Genomic DNA, 15809 nt, shown 5'->3' on the forward strand with positions numbered 1-15809 from the left:
GGGGCCAGCTCAATGTTTTTGGAGTGACACCTACATCCTCCATCTCTTTCTCAGAGTTATCCCACTTAGGCATTCCCACCGCATAGCCACCTAGCCCCAGCTTATGGAACTTATCCTTTTTTGCGGCATTGGCCTTGTTTATTCTCGACTGTTCCTTAGATAATTCCGAATCCTTGAATTTCATGAAATCGTCCCAATGAGCACTTTGCTTCTCTAGTGTTCCCTCGAATACCGGAGTCTTCCTTCCTCCCTTGACGTACTTGGCCCATTCATGATTCTTGTGGTTCTTGAATGCAAGTGCCATCTTCCTAAGAGCAGCGTCCTTGACTTTCTCCACATCTGCATCTGTGAAATGATCTGGTAGGGTGAAATGTTCCATGAGCGTTTCCCAAAGCAGAAGTTTTTGTCTGTCGTCGACAAAAGTAACTCCTGGACGTGGCTTTGCTGGCTCTCTCCATTCTTGAAGGGAGATCGGGAGTTGGTCCTTCACAAGAACTCCGCACTGACGAATGAACTTGTCCGCAATCTTCTTAGGCGCTAATGGTTCGCCATTAGGTTTGATGGCCTCGATATTGTACTTTACGCCCTCCTTCAACTTTTTGTTCGGGCCTCGTTTCCTGTTGCCTGAAGATTTGCTCGATCCGGATGGCTGAAAGAAGAAAGATTGATTCATTAATATATCTTCAAGTCATTTAAAACATGTGATGATCACCAGATGCCTGCTTATATAAATATATATATACCTCGCCGGTCTTTGTTGTTTCAAGATCAACATTTTCTTCGTCATGTTCATAGTTCATGACTTCATCAATTCGGTCATCGCGATCGAATATCATATCACCCTCCCCGGTGTTGTTTAGAAATTCGGAGCCGTCATAATCTTCTTCATTCTGATCATCATCTGGCCCGCGAGGATTGTGTATGATATTGAACAGGGCCTCTTCTCCCTCTCTGCCGGTATTGTCCGCCATAGGTTTTGTTTAACTAATCCAAAAGAAATATATTCAAATTACAATGCATGGATGCAATCAATTAATAAGGAAAAACTGAATCAATCATAGTACATAATAAGCATCATCGAATATAATCTCGAATACGTCGTCTCGAATAATAGACATAATCTCGAATACATCGTCTCGAATAATATATATAATCTCGAATAAATCATCTTGAATATTATATATCGAATACATCACTAGCTAGCTAGATAATAAAGATCGAATACTAGAGAGTAATCTACGCCGGCTCCCTCCGCACCGAAAGTGGCCCACGCGAACGCCACCAAAGGAGATGAGGGTCGACGACGGGACCCGAGGCCGGGTTCCTCACCAAGCGTTGCGCCCCTGATGGTAGCACCTCCCAGTGCCAGCCCGGCGGAGCCCAGTCCCGGACATGGGTCCTCTGAAGCAGGACGTCGTCGCGAACGGGTCAACGGCAAGGATGCGGGCCGGGCATCGTCGACAACAAATACTATATGCCGCAAAAGTAAAGTAACATTTTTTAAATGATGGATTGTGATTTCATATGTGCAAATTCTAAATTTTATAACTAAAACTAACATTTCTATTATTTCTATAACTAAAACTAACATTTCTAATAATTCTATAACTAAAAAGCATTTCTATATAACTAACATTTCTAATATAACTAACATTTCTATATGACTAACATTTCTAATATTTCTATATAACTAACATTTCTATAACTAAAACTAACATTTCTAATAATTCTATAACTAAAAAACAGAAAGATTGCTAACAATTTTATAACAATCTGTGTGTGTGTGTGTGTTTGTGCTTGGCGGCCGGGGCAGGAGCTCACCGGCGAGGCGCGACAACGGGGGGCGGCGGCGTGAACGGGGACGGAGACGGAGATTGCGACGGGGACGGGGCGGCGACGACGGGGACGGGGCGGCGACGACGGGGACGGGGATGGGCCGAGCGGGGACGACGGGAGGACGGGGCGGGGCACGGCGACGGGGACGACGGGGACGAGGACGGGGACAGCGACGACGACGGACGGCGACGGGGACGGCGACGGACGGCGACGGGGGCAGCGACGAGGGGCGGCGGCGATGGGGCAGAGGAGAAAGAAGCAGGGAGAGATGAGAAACTGACAATTTTTTTTAAAGTGTTTTCTTATATAGAACCCACCTTTAGTACCGGTTGGAGCCACCAACCAGTACTAAAGGTCTGTTTTGGCCAGGCGAAGCGGCGGGAACTGCACCCCCTTTAGTACCGGGTCGTGGCGCCAATTGGTACTAAAGGCCCCCCCTTTAGTACCGGTTGGAGCCATGACCCGGTACTAAAGGGTGTGTGCTGCCACGCGAGGGGCGCAAAAGTTTAGTCCCACCTCGCTAGCCGAGGGGCACTTGCACCTGCTTATAAGCCCCGCCGTCGCTGCTGTCTCGAGCTCCTATCTTAAGCAGGACTTCTGGGCCTACCTCTGCTGTGATGCCCTATTGGGCCTACTGGACTAGCGGGCCTGCATCTTGGCCCAACTAGAATTTGGGTTTCTAGTCGTATGCAGGCCGCTGTGGCCCAGTAGGTGGGCTTTTTTTCTTATTTTTTTGCTTTATTTATTTTCGTTTTATTTATTTTTGAGTTGTTTTTTGCTGTATTTAGAGTTTCTTTATGAATATTTTTGCTTTAGGTACAAAAAATTACAAACTTTCTGTTAGTACCGGTAGTTTAGAAATTTGAATAGTTTAAATTTTGAATTATTTGAAATTTGTGTGAATCACTAGTTTGCGAATAACTTAACTTTGAAAATAGATTTTTCAGTGATTCTTTTTTCTTATGTTTAATATTAGTGTGTTTTATCATTATATTCAATTTGGTAATGCTTAGGTTATTTAAAAAATGAAATGCCTTTGTAACGGATGAGTTTTCGTCCGAAACCCTGATACTTGGAAAGAGATTGTCCATTTTGTACACGAAGTGCATCCAGTTTTTGCGGTAACCCTCTCTACTTTTTTGCACATGCTATGTGGGTGAAATTATGATACCATGCCAACTTTCAACCTTTTCTGGGTTCATTTGAAATGCTTTTCAATTTCAGGGTCATTTAGCTGAAAAAATTAGTAAATGCATGAAAGAATTTGCTTGCACATAAAATTTCTTCGCGTTTCAAATGCCAAAACACATAACTAGCTACCCTAACTATGACAGAGATTCCCTCCTGGGTGTGAAAAACAGAAGAAAGTGATGATAGTGAAGCCGATCACATCCCAGATCTTTGGGTGTGAAACTTTTTCTTCGCGTGTGTCCCTTTGCGCCGTAGCCATGGAAAATCTTCATCATTTAACTGGATGCTTGGGGCAATATTCACTGTGAATGGAGCAATTTCATCAAACTTTTCATAATCTCCTGACATGTCTACCTTGTCATCCACTCCCACGATGTTTCTCTTCCCAGAAACAACTATGTGCCGCTTTGGCTCATCTTACGATGCATTTGCTTCCTTATCTTTTCTTTTTCTCGGCTTGGTAGACATGTCCTTCACATAGAAAACCTGTGCCACATCATTGGCTAGGACGAATGGTTCGTCTGCATATGCAAGATTGTTGAGATCCACTATTGTCATTCCGTACTGCGGGTCTTCTATTACCCCGCCTCGTGTCATATTGACCCATTTGCACCGAAACAAAGGGACCTTCAAACCACGTCGATAGTCAAGTTCCCATATGTCCTGTATATAACCATAATATGTTTCCTTTCCTGTCTTGGTTTCTGCATCAAAGCGGACAACACTGTTTTGGTTGGTGCACTTATTATCTTGGGCGATCGTGTAAAATGTATTACCATTTATCTCGTACCCTTTGAAAGTCATTATATTCGAATATGGTAACTGGGACAGCAAGTACAAGTCATCTTCAATAGAGGCGTCATGCATGGCACGTGTCTGCAACCAGCTAGTGAAACTCCTGGTTTGTTCACAAGTAATCCAGTGATCAGACCGCTCTGGGTGTTTGGAGCGTAGCAAATTCTTGTGTTCATCCATATACGGAGCCACCAAGGCGGAATTCTGTAGAACTGTGTAGTGTGCTTCAGTGAGAGAATGTCCGTCCATACATATTATTTGTTCCCCTCCTAGCGTGCCTTTTCCATCCAGTCTGCCCTTATGCCGTAATTCAGGCGCACCAATTGGCTTAAGGTCAGGAATAAAGTCAATACAAAACTCAATGATCTCCTCATTTTCATGGCCCTTGGAGATGCTTCCTTCTGGCCTAGCACGGTTATGAACTTATTTCTTTAAGACTCCCATGAACCTCTCAAAGGGGAACATATTGTGTAGAAATACAGGACCCAAAACATTAATCTCTTCACATAGGTGAACTAGGACGTGTGTCATGATGTTGAAGAAGTATGGTGGGAACACCAACTCAAAACTGACAAGACATTACACCAAATCATTCTCTAACCTTGGTATGATTTCTGGATCGATTACCTTCTGAGAGATTGCATTGAGGAATGCACATAGCTTCACAATGGCTAATCAAACGTTTTTCGGTAGAAGCCCCCTCAATGCAACCAGAAGCAGTTGCGTCATAATCACGTGGCAGTCATGAGACTTTAGGTTCTGGAACTTTTTTCTGTCATGTTTATTATTCCCTTTATATTCGACGAGAAGCCAGACGGTACCTTAATACTGAGTAGGCATTCAAAGAAGATTTGCTTCTCTTCTTTGGTAAGAGCGTAGCTTGCATGACCCTGATGTATGCCGTCTTTTCCGTGCATATGTTGCCGGTCCTCCCGTGCCTCAGGTGTATCTTTTGTCTTCCCATACACGCCCAAGAAGACAAGCAGGGTCACACAAAGATTCTTCGTCAGGTGCATCACGTCGATTGCAGAGCGGACCTCTAGGTCTTTCCAATAGGGCAGGTCCCAAAATATAGATTTTTTTCTTCCACATGGGTGCGCGTCCATCAGCGTCATTCGGAACAGGTTGTCCACCAGGACCCTTTCCAAAGACCACCTTCAAATCCTTGACCATATCATGTACATCAGCACCAGTACGGTGGCGAGGCTTCGTCCGGTGATCCGCCTCACCTTTGAAATGCTTGCCTTTCTTTCTTACGGGATGCCTGCTCGGAAGAAATCAACAATGTCCCAGGTACACATTCTTCTTACAATTAGCCAAATATATACTGTCGGTATCGTCCAAACAATGCGTGCATGCGCGGTATCCCTTGTTTGTCTGTCCTGAAAGATTACTGAGAGCAGGCCAATCATTGATGGTCACGAACAGCAATGCCTTTAGGTCAAATTCTTCCCCCATGTTCTCATCCCACGCACGTACACCTGTTCCATTCCATAGTTGTAAGAGTTCTTCAACTAATGGCCTTAGGTACACATCAATGTCGTTGCCGGGTTGCTTAGGGCCTTGGATGAGCACTAGCATCATAATGAACTTCCGCTTCATGCACAAGCAAGGAGGAAGGTTATACAAACATAGAGTCACAGGCCAGGTGCTATGGTTGCTGCTCTGCTCCCCAAAAGGATTAATGCCATCTGCGCTTAGACCAAACCATACATTCCTTGCGTCATCTGCAAACTCCTTCCTATACTTTCTTTCGATTTTTCTCCACTGCAACCCGTCAGCGGGTACTCTCAACTTTCCGTCTTTCTTACGGCCTTCTCTATGCCATCGCATCGCCTTGGCATGCTCTTTGTTTTGGAACAAACGTTTCAACCGTGGTATTATAGGAGCCTACCACATCACCTTGGCAGGAATCTTCTTCCTGGGGCGCTCGCCCTCGACATCACCAGGGTCATCGCGGCTGATCTTATAGTGCAGTGCACCGCATACTGGGTGAGGGAGTCCTGGATTAGGGGGTGTTCGGGTAGCCGGACTATACCTTCAGCCGAACTCCAGGACTATGAAGATACAAGATTGAAGACTTCGTCCCGTGTCCGGATGGGACTTTCCTTGGCGTGGAAGGCAAGCTTGGCAATGCGGATATTCAAGATCTCCCACCACTGTAACCAACTTTGTGTAACCCTAACCCTCTCTGGTGTCTATATAAACCGGAGGGTTTTAGTCCGTAGGACAACATCATCATACAACAATCATACCATAGGCTAGCTTTTAGGGTTTAGCCTCCTTGATCTCGTGGTAGATCTACTCTTGTACTACCCATATTATCAATATTAATCAAGCAGGACGTAGGGTTTTACCTCCATCAAGAGGGCCCGAACCTGGGTAAAACATCGTGTTCCTTGCCTCCTGTTACCATCCGGCCTAGACGCACAGTTCGGGACCCCCTACCCGAGATCCGCCGGTTTTGACACCGACATTGGTGCTTTCACTGAGAGTTCCTATGTGTCGTCGCTTTCAGGCCCGATGGCTCCTTCGATCATCAATAGCAATGTAGTCCAGGGTGATACTTTTCTCCCTGGACAGATCTTCATCTTCGGTGGCTTCGCACTGCGGCCCAATTCGCTTGGCCACCTTGAGCAGATCGAAAGCTACGCCCCTGGCCATCAGGTCAGGTTTGGAAGCCTAAACTACACGGCTGACATCCGCGGGGACTTGATCTTCCACGGATTCGATCCACAGCCAAGCGTGCCGCACTGTCTCGATGGGCATGATATAGCTTTGCCACCGAACGGCGCCTTGGAGGCTGCATACGCATCTGTTCCGACCATTGATTCGGAGCCTACTGCGCCGATCGAGGATCAGCGGTTGGACGCTGCCTTAGGGGCTGCAATCTCATAGGCGATCGAGCCGAACTCCATCCCCGCACTCCGCATGGCCCATGCGAGGAGCCGGATTTCTCTCCGAACTCCGAGCCCCCCGCGCCCCTGCCGATCGAATCCGATTGGGCGCCGATAATTGAGTTCACCGCCGCAGACATCTTTCAGCACTCGCCCTTCGGCGACATCTTGAATTCTCTAAAGTCTCTCTCTTTATTAGGAGAGCCCTGGTCGGACTACGGTCAGCAAGGTTGGGATACGGACGATGAAGAAATTCAAAACCCACCCACCACCCACTTGGTAGCCACTGTCGACGACTTAACCGACATGCTTGACTTCGACTCCGAAGACATCGACGGCATGGACGACGATGCAGGAGACGAATAAGAACTAGCACCTGTAGGGCGCTGGAAGGTCACCTCGTCATATGACATATATATGGTAGACACTCCAAAGGATGGAGATGGCGATGGAACAGCGGGGGACGATACCTCTAAGAAACAGCCCAAGCGCCGGCGTCAGCGGCGCCGCTCTAAATCCCGCCAAAGCAAAAACGGTGATTCCGGCACAGGAGATAATACTGCTCCGGATAGCGCCGAAGAACACCCCCTCCAGCAAGATTCAGCACAGGAGGACAGAGAAGCCAGCCCTCACGAGAGGGCGGCGGACCAAGAGGTTGAGGACGATAATTATACGCCTCCCTCCGAAGACGAGGCAAGCCTCGACGATGACGAGTTCGTCGTGCCAGAGGTTCTCGTCGAACAAGAGCGTTTTAAACGCAGGCTTATGGCCACGATAAGCAGCCTCAAGAAAAAGCAGCTACAGCTAAGAGCTGATCAGGATTCGCTAGCTGACAGATGGACTGAAGTCCTTGGGGCCGAAGAATATGAACTCGAACGCCCCTCCAAGAGTTACCCAAAGCACAGGCTGCTACCCCGACTAGAGGAGGAAGCACCTACATCACCAGCGCATGACATGGCCGACCGGCCACCTCGTGGCCGCGACAGAGAGGCCTCTTGGCTCTCCGCTCAAGCCATGCCCCGACGCCGCGTCAAGCATACTAAGGCACGGGAAAATGCACCCGACCTGCGTGACATACTAGAGGACAAGGCAAGGCAAACAAGATCGATCTACGGATTGCATAGGCGCCCCACGGCACGTGACGGTGATCGTCACTCCGGATGCAATAAATCCGCCCGGGCCGAACTCAACAGACAAAGCTCCTTCGAGTTGCGTCGTGATATAGCCCAATACAGAGGCGCCGCACACCCACTATGCTTCACAGATGAAGTAATGGATCATAAAATCCCTGAGGGCTTCAAACTCGTAAACATCGAATCGTACGATGGCACAACAGATCCTGCGGTATGGATCAAGGATTATCTCCTTCATATCCACATGGCCTGCAGTGATGATCTACACGCCATCAAATACCTCCCACTCAAACTTAAGGGACCGGCCTGGCATTGGCTTAACAGCTTGCCAGCAGACTCAATCGGTTCTTGGGAGGACCTGGAAGCCGCATTCCTTGACAACTTCTAGGGCACTTATGTGTGACCACCGGACGCCGATGACCTAAGCCACAGAATTCAGCAGCCAGAGGAATCGGCCAGGCAATTCTGGACACGGTTCCTAACAAAGAAAAACCAGATAGTCGACTGTCCGGATGCAGAGGCCTTAGCGGCCTTCAAGCGTAATATCCGTGACGAGTGGCTTGCTCGGCACCTGGGACAGGAAAAGCCGAAATCTATGGCAGCCCTCACGACACTCATGACCCGCTTTTGCGCGGGAGAAGACAGCTGGCTAGCTCGCAGCAACAATTTAACCAAGAACCCTGGTAATTCGAATACCAAGGACAAAAGCGACAGGTCGCATCGGAACAAACAAAAGCGTCGTGTTAACAGCGACTGCAACGAGGATACGGCAGTTAATGCCGGATTCCGAGGCTACAAATCCAGTCAACGGAGAAAGCCATTCAAAAGAAATACTCAGGGCCCGTCCAGTTTGGACCGAATACTCGACCGCTTGTACCAAATACATGGCACCCCCGAAAAGCCAGCCAATCACACCAACAGGGACTGTTGGGTGTTTAAGCAGGCAGGCAAGTTAAGAGCCGAAAACAAAGACAAGGGGCTGCATAGTGAGGACGAGGGGGAGCCCAGGCCGCCGAACAACAGTGGACAGAAGGGATTTCCCCCGCAAGTGCGGATGGTGAACATGATATACGCAACCCACATCCCCAAGAGGGAGCGGAAGCGTGCGTTACGGGACGTATATGCGATAGAGCCAGTCGCCCCAAAGTTCAACCCATGGTCCTCCTGCCCGATCAGCTTTGATCGAAGGGACCGCCCCACTAGCATCCGCCACGGCGGCTTCACCGCATTGGTTCTAGACCCAATCATTGACGGATTTCATCTCACAAGAGTCCTCATGGACGGAGGCAGCAGCCTGAGCCTGCTTTACCAGGATACAGTGCGAAAAATGGGCATAGATCCCTCGAGGATCAAGCCCACCAAAACGACCTTTAAAGGCGTCATACCAGGTGTAGAAGGCAACTGTACAGGCTCAGTCACACTGGAAGTGGTCTTCGGATCTCCGGATAACTTCCGAAGCGAGGAGTTAATCTTCGACATAGTCCCGTTCCGCAGTGGCTATCACGCACTGCTCGGGCGAACCACATTCGCAAAATTCAACGCGGTACCGTACTATGCATACCTCAAGCTCAAGATGCCAGGCCCTAGAGGAGTAATCACGGTCAATGGGAACACTGAACGCTCCCTCCGAACGGAGGAGCACACGGCATCGCTCGCAGCAGAAGTACAAGGCAGCCTCTCTAGGCAGTTCTCCAGTTCGGCCTTCAAAAAGCCGGACATTGTCAAGCGCGCCCGGAGTACCCTACAACAAGACCGCCTGGCATGTTCTGAGCTAGCGTAGCAATGCGGCCCCAACCCTAGCCCTCGCGATATAGCGAAACCAGTGCTTCGCGTACATGACTACGCTCTAGAAATACCATGGGCACAGGGGAAGGGGCACTATCACGGCACGCCTGAAATACGGCTTAAACCGCACCAGGGGCTGTCGGATTCCTTTTTTTCTTTTTTTTACTCTCAGGACTCCATACTTCGGATGACCCATTCGGCAATTCAACTGCCGCACAAACGATGCAAGATCCAGGAAAGCAGACAAGCCACGCCGCATTATGGAACTCCCAGGTGGTCTCTATTACGAGCAGTATACCTGTTTTTTAATACAATTCCGCGGCCTGCCCCTGGCCAGGACATGTTAAATAGTCCAATTTCTTTTGCTTATCGCACTATTTGTATCGTTCCGCCTTCATAGCAGCCTTTCTATAAACAATGCATAGCTTTTTGTCTATTTTTTGCATTACCCTCTTTTTATATATATGTTTTATCAATAACATGTTGCATCCGTACACTGTGGTACGGCAAAAATATGCCAGGGGCTTCAGTACCCATCAATATGGCGTGAGAAGTCCGTACACTTTCACAAGTGCGGCACCCCGAACTTATAGCACTATATGCATCGGCTCTGAATCATGATTTGGGTCAATAGTTGGGTTTCCCAGCTCCTATGTTTTGGTGCCTTATGTTCCGCTATATCGGCTAAGGTAGCACTAGGAGAACTACTGCGATTGTGCCCCAGTTGAGCAGGGCTGAGCACCTCAGTAGAGAAAGCTAAAACTGACTATCATGATGAGGCGAGAGACCGGTCGCTGTTCGATAGGTTTTTCGAGTCCTTAAGGACTTACGTCGCTTCGAGCGAGGAACCGGCTTTGTCCGGCCAAGGCGTGGATAGCGCCCGAACTCGGTCTTCGCCGAATTAAAATTATAGAGTTCTATGGCTAAGTGAGAGTGTTCAAGCATTATAGTCCGATTGCCTTGTTCGTTGTGTTGAGCGCCTCCCTCGACGGACCCAATCATGGGAAAAAGAGCGCTCAGGTTTATCCCGAACAACCCAGCACTAGTGGCATGGGGGCAGAAGCCGACGACTGGCCATCTCGCAATTTTTTGATAAACGGCCGCACGGAAAGTAATATTTTAAATTCAGGCATTGCTTAGCGCATATGAACAAGTTTTCAGCGCACAGGATAACACGAGCGAGTTCATTTAAAAATTACATCCTTGGTGCATTCATCCGCCATAAGGCGGGCACCGGCCAAAACATCCTTGTAATAGTTTTCGGGCTTGCGATGCTCCTTCCCCGGTGGCAGCCCGTCCCTCACAAGCCTCTCACCGTCCAGCTTACCCCAGTGCACCTTTGCACGGGCAAGGGCCCTACGGGCACCTTCGATGCAGACGGAGCGCTTGATGACCTCGAGCCTTGGACAAGCCTCCACCAGCCGCCGCACCACTCCGAAGTAGCTCCCAGGTAGGGCCTCTCCAGGCCACAGCCGAACTATGAAGCCCTTCAGGGCCTGTTCGGCCGCCGTGTGGAGCTCGACCAGCTGCTTCAGCTGGTCGCTCAAGGGCACAGGGTGTCCGGCCTCAGTGTACTAAGACCAGAACACCTTCTCCGTCGAGCTGCCTTCCTCGGCTCGGTAGAATGCGGCGGCATCGGATACGCTGCGGGGAAGATCTGCGAATGCCCCTGGAGAGCTCCGGATTCGGGTAAGTAACAAGTAGTTTACTTTTATATGTCTGCTTTGCATAGAGAATGCCTTACCCGCCACTATCTTTTTCACCGCATCCAATTCCTGGAGGGCCTTCTGGGCTTCGGCCTTGGTAGATTTGGCAGTTTTAAGGGCCGCAACAAGCTCGAACGCTCGCGTCTTCGAGTTGAGCTCCAAACTCTCATGTTTTTTTCATGAGAGCCTGAAGCTCTTGCTGCACCTCGCCGACCTGCGCCTCATATTTCTCCCGCTCGGTATGCTCCATGGCCGCTTTCTTCTCGGCCTCGGACAGCGCCTGCTTGAGGGTCGCCACCTCAGTTGTGGCCCCTACAATAAGCAGTATACTCCTGTCATTTTTTGCAATTGCGTCTTATTATAGGCATTTTTTCTATAAGGTATCTCTTACCTTCTTTCTCCTCGAGCTGCCATTTGGCAAGGCCGAGCTCTTGCTCGGTCCGCTCGAGGCCCTGCTTCAGGGCACCCACCTCCGCAGTCAGTGCGGCGGTGGCCAGCAGCAAAGCCTGCATACGTATATTGATTCCTTTTTAGTTAGACTCCTGCGATATTTAATAGATCCTCTATTCGGCTTTTCTTTCCAAACACCAAACAGAGCATCAGGGGCTATTGTCTATGTGGTAATATTTTTACATATTTTTTACTTACCTGGAAGCCTATTAGAAGGCTAGCACAAGCTTAAGTCAGTCCGCTTTTGGCGGACCGAACCTTCTGGACCACCGTACTCATGATGGTACGGTGCGCCTCGTCGATGGAGGCGGCCTCAAGCACCTCTAGCAGATTGTCCGGCACCTCCGGTTGGACGGAGGACACCGGCTCAATAGGCTTGCCCCTCTTGGCAGGAGTTCGCCTACCGCGGTCCGGAACCGTTGATGATTCCGGCGCGGTGTCCGGCTTAAAGCCGGACTTGGAGCCCTGGGGGGTCTTGTCCCCTTTACTCATGGAGTCCGGGAGGTCGCCTCGCGGCTCCTCCTGGACCGCCTCCTCTTGCCCCGGAGCTTGTCGCGACGCCACTTCGGCGTCATCCGCGGCACAGGGGGAGGCAGCGGTTGAAACTGAATTCACGTCCGATGAATCCAGGGAGCCACTCGACGACTCGTCGAGCTCTTCCTTGGGCGAGCTGCATGATTACATTCAACATTAGGGAAAGTTGTGCAACAAAAGGAATATCATGAGTTACTCTGGTATCCGAACACTTACGATTTCGCAGGACGCTTGGCTCTGTCCGGCCACTCCTCTTCGTCCTCGTCGGCGTCGGGGGCGTAGTCCGGCGGAGGGGTTTTCCTCTTCTTGGACACTTCGGCCTCCCCTAATGGGGGGCCTTCCTCTTCTTTCCTCCCCCCACTGGAGGGGGAGAGGTTTCTTCTTCCTCCTCCTCGTCTTCACGGGAGGAGTGCATCTCGGACTCGTCGGACGACGAGTCCGACACCACCATATGCCGGGAACTCTTTCGAGTCCCCGTGGCCTTCTTCTTCTTGGCCTTCTTCTCCGGCACCACATAAGGTACCTGAACCAGCAGCTTCACTAGGAGAGCAGGGGCTGGGTCTTCAGCCAAGGGAGCCGGACTGTTAATCAGTCCGGACTTCGCCTGCCAAGCCTGTCAAAGGTGAGGGAGTTTAGATCCCGCATAGAGTCAACTATGAAAAAACTTAACATCCTGTAAAAGATGAAAATATTTTACCTCGCCAGCAGGACGCTGCGAGCTGAATCCGCGGTCTTCAGAGGCGGATGTGGGAGCCTCGGCGCCTTTGGTTAGCCCCTTCCAGGCATCTTCGTACGTCGTGTCGAAGAGCCTGCTCAGAGTTCGGTGCTGCACCGGGTTAAACTCCAGAAATTGAAGTCCCGTTCTTGACACGGAAGGATCCGGTGGACAAGCATGACCTGGACTATGTTGACAAGCTTGAGCTGCTTGTTCACCAGGGACTGGATGCATTTCTGCAGTCCGGTCACCTCTTCTTCGTCGCACCACGACAAGCCCGTCTCCTTCCAGGACGTGAGCCGCGTAGGGGGTCTAGATCGGAATTCAGGGGCTGCGATCCACTTCGGATCGCGTGGCTCGGTGATGTAAAAACACCCTGATTGCCACCCCTTCAAGGTCTCCACAAAGGAGCCCTCGAGCCATAGGACGTTGGCTATTTTGCCCACCATGGCACATCCGCACTCCGCCTGGTTGCCGCACACCACCTTTGGCTTGACGTTGAAGGTCTTGAGCCAGAGGCCGAAATGGGGGCGGATGCAGAGGAAAGCCTTGCACATGACGATAAATGCCGAGATATTGAGGATGAAGTTCGGGGCCAGATCGTGGAAATCTAGGCCATAGTAGAACATGAGCCCGGGGACAAATGGGTGGAGAGGAAAACCCAGTCCGCGGAGGAAGTGGGGAAAAATACTACGCTCTCATGGGGCCTTGGGGTGGGGAGAAGCTGCCCCTCCTTAGGAAGCCGGTGCGCGATGTCTTTGGACAGGTATCCGGCCTTCCTTAGCCTTTTGACATGGCCCTCCGTGATGGAGGAGACCATCCACTTGCCTCCCGCTCCGGACATTGTTGGAGAAGGTTGAGGTAGGAAGTGCGGGCTTGGGCGCTGGAGCTCGGGTGCACAGAAGATGGATAGGCAAAGGAGGAAGAACGCGTAGGTAAAAAGGTGGATCCTTATCCCCTTATATGAGCGGATGCGACTATGCGTCCCCACCAGCCTAGTAAAACTTGCTTGCCTCCCAAGCGCCGTGATAAATGGCGCGATTGGGTTACCCACGTCCGTATTGATGAGAATCCCGTAAATGGGGGACACGATCTCTGCTTTGACAAGACGTGCCAAGGAAACCGCCTCGCAAAACACGCTGAGGTGGAAAAGTGAAAACGATTCGAATAAAGGCTTGGTCGTAGTGTGATGTCACGCTGCGGAATACGTCAGCAGATTAGATTTGTGTTAATATTATTCTCTCTGTGGCAATATGTGGAAACTTATTTTGCAGAGCCGGACACTACTCTTGGTGTTTACAAACTTTTATGAAGAATTTGGAGGAGGAACCCGCCTTGCAATGCCGAAGACAATCTACACGCCGGACTCGTCGTCATTGAAGCCTGGTTTAGGGGCTACTGAGGGAGTCCTGGATTAGGGGGTGTTCGGGTAGCCGGACTATACCTTCAGCCGGACTCCAGGACTATGAAGATACAAGATTGAAGACTTCGTCCCGTGTCCGGATGGGACTTTCCTTGGCGTGGAAGGCAAGCTTGGCGATGCGGATATTCAAGATCTCCTACCATTGTAACCGACTTTGTGTAACCCTAACCCTCTCCCGTGTCTATATAAACTGGAGGGTTTTAGTCCATAGGACAACATCATCATACAACAATCATACCATAGGCTAGCTTTTAGGGTTTACCCTCCTTGATCTCGTGGTAGATCTACTCTTGTAGTACCCATATTATCAATATTAATCAAGCAGGACGTAGGGTTTTACCTCCATCAAGAGGGCCCGAACCTGGGTAAAACATCGTGTTCCTTGCCTCCTGTTACCATCCGGCCTAGACGCACAGTTCGGGACCCCCTACCCGAGATCCGCCGGTTTTGACACCGACACTTGGCAAGCGTTCAAATCCTCGTACCCACCGCGGTACAGGATGCAATCATTAGGGCATGCATGTATCTTCTGCACCTCTAACCCTAGAGGGCAGACAGCCTTCTTTGCTTCATACGTACTCTCGGGCAATTCGTTGTCCTTTGGAATCATATTCTTTATCATTACCAGCAACTTTCCAAATCCCTTGTCAGATACACCATTCTCTGCCTTCCATTGTAGCAATTCCAGTGTGGTGCCCAGCTTTTTCTTGTCACCTACGCAATTCGGGTACAACAATTTTTTGTGATCCTCTAACATGCCTGCAACTTCTTCTTCTCCAAATCACTTGCGCAGTTTCTCTTTGCATCGGCAATGGCCCGACCTAGATCATCAACGGGCTCATCCGATGCCTCTTATTCAGCTTCTTCCCACATTGCCGGCTCAGCTTCTTCCCGCATTACCAGCTCAGCTTCTTCCCTCATTGTTGTATCATCGTATTCAGGGAACCCATGGCCTGGATAGCTGTCGTCGTCCTCTTCTTCTTCATTGTCTTCCATCATAACCCCTCTTTCTCCATGCTTGGTCCAAATATTATAGTGGGGCATGAAACCGGACTCAAACAGGTGGGCGTGAATGGTTCTTGACGTAGAGTAATTGTGACCATTCTTACAGCCAGCACATGGACAAGGCATAAAACCATCCGCCCGCTTGTTTGCCTCAACCGCAAGCAGAAAAGTAGGCATGCCATTAATGAACTCGGGAGAGCATCGGTCATCCTACATCCATTGCCGGCTCATCTTCAATACACAGCACTGGAAACACCAAATTAATACAATACATACAGTTCATACATAAAGATCATACAGCACTTAAATGCAACTGACAAATAACTCTCTAGCTAAAGA

This window comes from Triticum dicoccoides, chromosome 3A (assembly GCF_002162155.2).
Source record: "Triticum dicoccoides isolate Atlit2015 ecotype Zavitan chromosome 3A, WEW_v2.0, whole genome shotgun sequence".
NCBI lineage: Eukaryota > Viridiplantae > Streptophyta > Magnoliopsida > Poales > Poaceae > Triticum > Triticum dicoccoides.